General features: G+C 45.3%; 1 pseudogene; it reads left to right on the forward strand.

Annotated features, from left to right (window-relative positions):
* The first annotated feature begins 273 nt into the window (after positions 1-273).
* Positions 274-5,376, forward strand: LOC115391736 (dipeptidyl peptidase 2-like; annotated as a pseudogene).
* Positions 5,377-7,588: the final 2,212 nt, after the last annotated feature.

The raw sequence follows: 7,588 nt of genomic DNA on the forward strand, positions 1-7,588 counted from the left end.
TTTTTCCTCATCCTTTGACTTCGTTCTTTTGTTTACTTACTTTTCTAATGAAGTTTGTAACTTTCGTATTATATGAATGAAACAATTTTATTTGGTTTCACTCAGATTTTATTACAAATTGATTTATTGCTATATTTGTATTTTAAGTTGTCCGTGCTTGACCTCCTCCTTGGTCACATGATCGTTATTTATTTTTCCGAGGTGTCCTTGAATGCGTCCCAGATCATAACACAGGTCATGTGACACACGCGCTCTGCGCATGCGCATTGGAGAGCCGTCAGAGGAACTTAAATTTCGGCCCGTTCTTTGCTTCTTTCTGCTCGTTCTCCGGTCAAATTATGGACTCTTCTTGTAAATCCTTGTTGTTCTCGGCCGCGGTGCTTCTGCTTTCTACAGAGCTGCTGTTGGCTTTGTCGTGTGACTGCGACGCTCATTTTCAGGTAATAATTACTGCTTTCTTCCTCTTTGACCCATTGAAAGTCTGTGTTAAACTTTGATTTTCTTCAAGTTTCCCCCATTAAAATAACAGGAATAGTTCTAGATAGTGTCCTCTGAGAGACGAATATTTATGATTAATTCGGGAATAATGTGGATTTTATGAAGGTGTTTACGATCTGTTTGTCTTTCCTGGATCAGACTGACCTCAATTAACTGTAGTGCCACAACACAAGTGTGTGTGTGTGTGTGTGTGTGTGTGTGTGTGTGTGTGTGTGTGTGTGTGTGTGTGTGTGTGTGTGTGGAGTCATATGACCAGTGTTGGTCAAATCAATTGTGAACAGTAATTACTCACTGATTACTTCTCCAGTAATGTAATCCTGTCACTTTACCGATTACTTATTTCAAAAGTAATGTGTTGCTTTACTTTTCAATAACATGATATGGAACATGAATACACTTTCAAGCAACACACCTTTCAGCCTAATTTTGTTCTATCTGCACATCCATCATATGGATATCATATCCGTCTTTTGAACTTTCTTTGGTATCACATTTCAGCGTATTCCAGCATATAAAATACATTTGTGTGCGTGCGTGCGTGTGTGTGTGTGTGTGGTGTGTGTGTGTGTGTGTGTGTGGTGTGGTGTGTGTGTGTGTGTTGTGTGTGTGTGTGTGTGTGTGTACTTCTTTCATTCCAACAAATAAAATGCAAAACTAAAGTAAGTAATGGTGTGAATCCTTCCAACATCCACAAAATGAAATATAGAATTAAAATGATTAAGTTTCAGAGTCTACCGAGTCAAACTGAGTAAACTTTGGTCGTTCCAGACATTAAGATGGCCCTGCTCTGCTGCACGGTGTGTGTTCATCACCACACGTCTGTAGTTCATCACTGACGTAGTGCAGCATGAATGTGTGTCATGACTCCTCCTCCAGTAAACAGCAGCTTAAAAAATAGTAACTGTGAAGACGGTAGCTTCGGGCTGATGTCAGCGAGTTATTTAAAGGCGACGTGAGAGCCGGACATGAAGGAGTGATTGGTGATTGGTTCTTGTTTCAGGGGAGAAAACCTCCTGAAGTGAGGAAAGACTCGCCGTTCACGGAGAAGTTCTTCACTCAGACTCTGGACCATTTCAACTTCAACAGTTTTGGCAACGGAACGTTCTGTCAGCGTTACCTGATCTCAGGTGAAATCGTCTTTGTCCTCCACATGCTGGACAGCCGGAGGTCTGTAGGGGCTCACCGTGTGCCGTCCTGTGGTCCCTGCAGATAAGTTCTGGCAGAACGGCTCTGGGCCCGTCTTCTTCTACACCGGCAACGAAGGGGACATCTCGGACTTCGCCCTCAACTCCGGGTTCATCCTGGAGCTGGCAGAACAGCAGGGGGCGCTGGTCATCTTCGCTGAACACGTGAGGACACGCCGTCTCAACCAGGGTTTAAGTTAGGATCTTAACAGGGAACGTAAATATAGCTGGAGAGAATATTTAGGGAAATCCTGAATAAGAAAACCACATTTAATGACATTACAGTTGAATATCGATGCCATTCGTCAATCACATGCACACAGCTCACTGCAGGGCAGTGGAGACCACGCCCCTTACAGGCCCCCTGCACTCACATGCACAGGTTATTTCTACAGTCCAGGACCAGACCACAGCACCAGACTGCTGGAGCCACACAGTCCAGGCTGAAAGCTCAACCAAGTGAAGGACGTCTTGATGACTTCCTGAGGTGTCATATTAATAAAGTGGTGTTACTGAGGTATAACTCACAAAGGGGCGTTGAATTCGATCATTTCTACGATGCAGCGACAAAACATTACTGGTCATAATGAATATTTTCAAAATGTACCCGATGAACTTCTCGTGGAAATTCACTTGAAAATTCACGTAAATTTTCAATCTTTTTGCATCAGTAGTCTCAACACAGTTCAGACGGGGACCAGGGCTGGGTCCACCTGCAGGGACAGGGAGGACAGGGACCTGGTCCACCTGCAGGGACAGGGACTGTGTTGACCTGTGCAGTGACCGTCTGTGCCCCCCCCTCCTTCCAGAGGTACTACGGAGCCTCGCTGCCGTTCGGGAAGGACTCCTTCAGCCGTCCTCTGGTGGGTCTCCTGACGGTGGAACAGGCCCTGGCCGACTACGCCGTCATGATCACTGAGCTCAAGCAGCAGCTGCAGGCCGATAACTGCCCCGTCATCGTGTTCGGGGCAGGTACGTTTACCTCACCGCCACCGCTACATATACCAGCTGTTTTACTGAACCCTCTTGGTTTCACCTTCTCTGTACCAGCTATGGAGGAATGTGTCCGTCTACATGAGGCTCAAGTATCCCAACATCGTGACCGGAGCGCTGGCGGCCAGCGCCCCCATCCTGTCCACGCGGGGGTGGGAGACCCCCGGCAGTTCTTCAGAGACGTGACGGCCGTGTGAGCAGGTTCCAGTCGTCCTCGCTCTGCTTCCAGACCGTCCCCGTCCCTCACCTGTCTCCATGTCTCCGTCTCAGGACTACGAGGCCGTCAGTCCTCAGTGCAGCGCCGCAGTCAGAGCCGCCCCAGCAGCTCCAGGACTTAGCCGCTCGCCAAGGTGAACCTGTGTGTGTGTGTGTGTGTGTGTGTGTGTGTGTGTGTGTGTGTGTGTGTGTGTTTAGGTTAAGGGTGAAGAAGCAAACAGACAAAGCTTGTTTTGTGAGATTTTCCTGTATTTTGCAGCAGAACCTGATTAAATTTGTGTGTGTGTGCGTGTGTGTTCAGAGTACAGACGGATCCAGTCGGCGTTCGCTCTCTGTCAGCCTCCGTCTGCTCCTCGAGACATCCACCAGCTGAACGGCCTGCTGAGGAACGCCTTCACCTTCATGGCCATGCTGGATTACCCCTACAGCACGCACTTCATGGGCAACATGCCCGCTCACCCGTCAAGGTACCAGAGAGATGAAGTCCTCTTGAAATGCTCTCTTCTCTCAGCATCCATCAAACACAACGTTTAATCTAAGAGTGCCTTTTATTTTAGTAACCTGAAAATTTGAAAAAATAATAATTTTCTGTTGATTATTCAAGTGTGAAATGGAGAGTTACTGTAGTGTGGAGTTAGCATTAGCTGTTAGTGAAGTGTGTGTGTGTGTGTGTGTGTGTGTGTGGTGTGTGTGTGTGTGTGTGTGTGTGTGTGTGTGTGTGTGTGTGTGTGTGTGTTTTACAGGTGGGCTGTGACATCATGCTGAGAGGTCCGGATCTTTTGGCGAACCTCAGAGACACTGCAGGTAAACTCCATCAGGGGGTTCAGACATGAGGGTCGTGGGCCAGAAGCCACAGGAGCTGAAAGCAGGGGTCAGCGGGGGGCAGGGGGGGGCTACGTCACGTCGAAGCACCGACACCACCTCTTCAATGGACGAGTACGAACTTGTAGCAAGGCTCCACACTGGAGGCCCCAGCTTGTTTGCAGTCAGTGAACAGCAGGTGGCGCCAAATCCTCCCTGCACAGCAGCTCCTCCTCAGTGTGCAAAGGAGAATCTTTTATTGTGAAGAATTTCCCTGAGAACAATGTTTCTCTCTCTCTCTCTCTCTCTTGCAGCCATCGTCTACAACTCCTCGACTCCGCTGAGCTGCTTTGATCTCTACAACCTCTACGTGGAGTGTGCCGACCCCACCGGCTGTGGACTGGGACCAAACAGCCTGGCCTGGGACTACCAGGTAAGACACACACAAACACACACACAGTGACACACACAGACGGACTGACTGGCGTTCTCCCATCAGGCCTGCACCGAGGTGGAGCTCTGCTTTGAGAGCAACAACGTCACCGACATGTTTCCCCCGATGAGCTTCAGCCAGGCGGACCGGCGGCGCTACTGCTCCGAGAGGGGGGTGACGCCCCGGCCCGGCTGGCTCCGCCTCCAGTTCTGGGGGGACGGTGGGTCTCTGGCTAATTCTTTATTCAAATCAGAAACTAGCATTAAAATCAGATAAATATCTTCTATAATAATTCAGATGTTTTAGTATACTTGAATTATTGAAATTTTGATAGAATAAGATAAGATAACTATTTTTCTCTATGGGGGGGGGACACTTCTTCTCCGGCTTCTCTGCAGAAAACATGAAAACTGAGAACAAACACCGTCTGTCTTCCAAATGGTTTAAATGCAGAAAATCTTCCTGAAATGTTTCATATTTGGTCTCCTCAAATCGACCTGTCAAACGGTGTCCAGATGTTTGTTCATGCTGCTCTCTGGGGTTCCAGCTCTCTCTTCAGCCAGCAACATCATTCTCTAACGGGGACTTGGACCCTTGGGCCAATGGAGGGGTGAGCGCACGACTCCACCGCACATGAAGTCAAACTCAAACTCACAGCGGGCGGGTCCGAGGTGGTCTAAAGGGGTCTGAGGTGCTTGGCTCTCTTGTGCAGGTCCGTCGCTCGCTGAGCTCATCACTGATCGCCATCAACATCCCAGAGGGAGCTCATCACCTGGACCTCAGGTAGGACACAACACACACACATGCACACACATGCTCTCACACTCTCTGACCCTCCTGTGTGTGCGTTCTCCAGAGGAGCCAACGAGGAAGACCCTGAGTCGGTGGTCCGAGCTCGGAAGCAGGAGGCCGAGCTGATCGCCGGCTGGATCCAGGGAGAGAAACAGACAAAACACTGAAGCTGGACTGAAGTGAACGACGCCGCCTTCAGGATGAAGAAACAACAAACAAGCAACTGAACTGCTGCCGTCAGCTAACTGCAGTTTGATTCTGAACATCACAGCAGCTGCAAAGAAACAATCAGTGCATGCAAATTGTGCAAAACTCTACAAATCTGTGCAATATTTTGTCAAACTCTTTATCTGATTATTTTCTTAGAATGAATTTCACACTTTGACTCAAATCAAGTCAGAAAAAAAATCATTTCACACATTGTTTCTTTTTCAATAAAATCTTTTTATTTTTTTCCCATTTGTTTCTTTTTCTTTACAAAATTAAAGCCGGTCCAGCATTTATTTTACACCAACAAAACACGTGGGAAGGTCTGAAATAAATAAAGAGAAAATCTGCAGCACAAAGTTTGGATGATATGAGATCTCTGAAGGAGAAGAGATCCGCTACGTCCTACATTCACAGAAACACCTCCGGTCGGACACCAACACAAAAAGTAAAAAAAAAAAAAAAGGAAAATAGAACTGAACTCTGAAAACATTCAGCTAGAAAACGTCACATCTTTAGAGTTGCATGAAAAATCTCAGGATCGATCAAATGAACCGAAATTTGAACCAAATTGAAACGTTAATAAAGAAAACACTGTTTAAACACTAAAGCAATGATTTATAAATGCTGTCCCTGATATGGACACACACCATATATCAAGCCTTTCATCATCACCATCATCAGGATCTTTGCTATTTAGCATTTAGCTTCGCTGTTATCAGCTCAGTATTGATAATGATCCTGATATCGGACCTTTAACCAGATATCGGCTCCAATACTCGATACTGATCCTGGCTTAAGTTCATCAACTGAGTAAATCTGAGCTTTTTGTCTTTGTGAGCTGAGTAAACAGACTACTGAGGCCTTAGACACCATATGGCAAGACTGTGGTTCTCAACTGGTGGTCTGTGACCCACAAGTAGGTCGTGAAGTGGGGCCAGCTTTGACACTAGAAATGCATGTGGATTTAAATATACAGACAACAGAAATCTAAAGTGAAATGTACATTTGGACCGACGTCTTCAAGTCTCAGGAAAGATTTATTTCAGTTCATCAGTTTTTGTGTGAAAGAAATCAAGTGTTCAGAGAGGCTGAAGCAGTGAAGAGTTTTGGTTTGAGGCTAAATACAGAAAACGGATCTTAAAAAGCTGAATTTTCTTATTTGCTGTATTTTTACGTAAAACTTTTTGTTCAATCGTATTTAAATTGAATGAATTTGAGTCTGTTTCGTGGCTGTGGATCGAACCAAGACTGTATTTCCCGCGTTAAAATAATTCAGTCCTCGTATTCTGGACTCTGTTCTGAGGACTGCTGCAAAAATATCACGGCTCCTGAAAAGGTTTTCTGGAGCTAAAAAAAGAAGAAATAGCTTTTTTGAATGTTGTCTGAAGCAACGTTGAAGGCACACGTGAGACGACACAGACGAGAACAAAGAAAAACAGGAAGTACGACAACAGTTTGGTCTCAACATCAAATCAAAGGAAATATACTGAAGGAATCTGCTTCGAAACCAAAACATCAGAAAGTGCTCAGAGACTTTAAGAGTTCACAGATTGACAAGAATTTTCTTTTCCTGCTCCTCGTATCTCGAGAAAAACCGGTGAACACTTTGATCTCCAGCATCTGAAATGACCTCAGCGGAGCAGTGAGGCAAAAGTAACACTGTTCTGCAGCCTGATCTTACCGAGAACAGAAAAGAAACGAGAGAAGCAGGAGAGGAGAAGAGGCCATATTTACAGGAATGACTGAAACTCAACAGAAAGCTGCTTCAAATATACACAAATCAATATATTACACAAGATACTGAATCAGAACCGCATCTTCAGACTGAGACGTGATCAATGAGGGACGGTGGGATCCTCATGCGGATCCAGGTACCGAGGCTGAAACACTTTCAGCTCTTCAGGTTTGATTCAGACTTTTCTATTGAACACTGCTTTGAGGAAATCCTGGACCATTTTCAAGAGAAGCTGCTGTAGGTTTAGACACTCTCTTTCTCTGCGCATCAAACTCAACAGAAAGCTGAAAAGGACATCTTACTGCTTTTATACTCAGAATTTATACAAAATTAACTGACATATTAAAGTCTGGACATTATTGTGAAAACAACATTTTTTAAACATCTTCTGCTTCCTAAATAAAAAAATGCTTTCATGTAGTGTTTTCTTTTTCATCATTTAAAATTCACATGAAATGTTTAAAAACAGTAACTAAATTGTGTTTTATTCTTGGCACTGGAAGTGGCTCATGAGTTCGAAGGGCTCGATTACTCAACATTTTCAAAGGAAACAGAAAAGTTTTATTGCGTTGTTTACATGAGCTGCTGAAAACAGAACTTTTCAGAAACGCTGCTGCTGCACATCTGCACCAGCGCCACAGGAAGCAGTTCCTCTGCACATACGCCAGTGGATGGACAGTAACAGTTATTCTCTGTGCAGGTGTGTGTGGCTTCATCAAAAAACAA

The sequence above is a fragment of the Salarias fasciatus genome, chromosome 7, assembly GCF_902148845.1.
Source record: "Salarias fasciatus chromosome 7, fSalaFa1.1, whole genome shotgun sequence".
In the NCBI taxonomy this organism is placed as follows: domain Eukaryota; kingdom Metazoa; phylum Chordata; class Actinopteri; order Blenniiformes; family Blenniidae; genus Salarias; species Salarias fasciatus.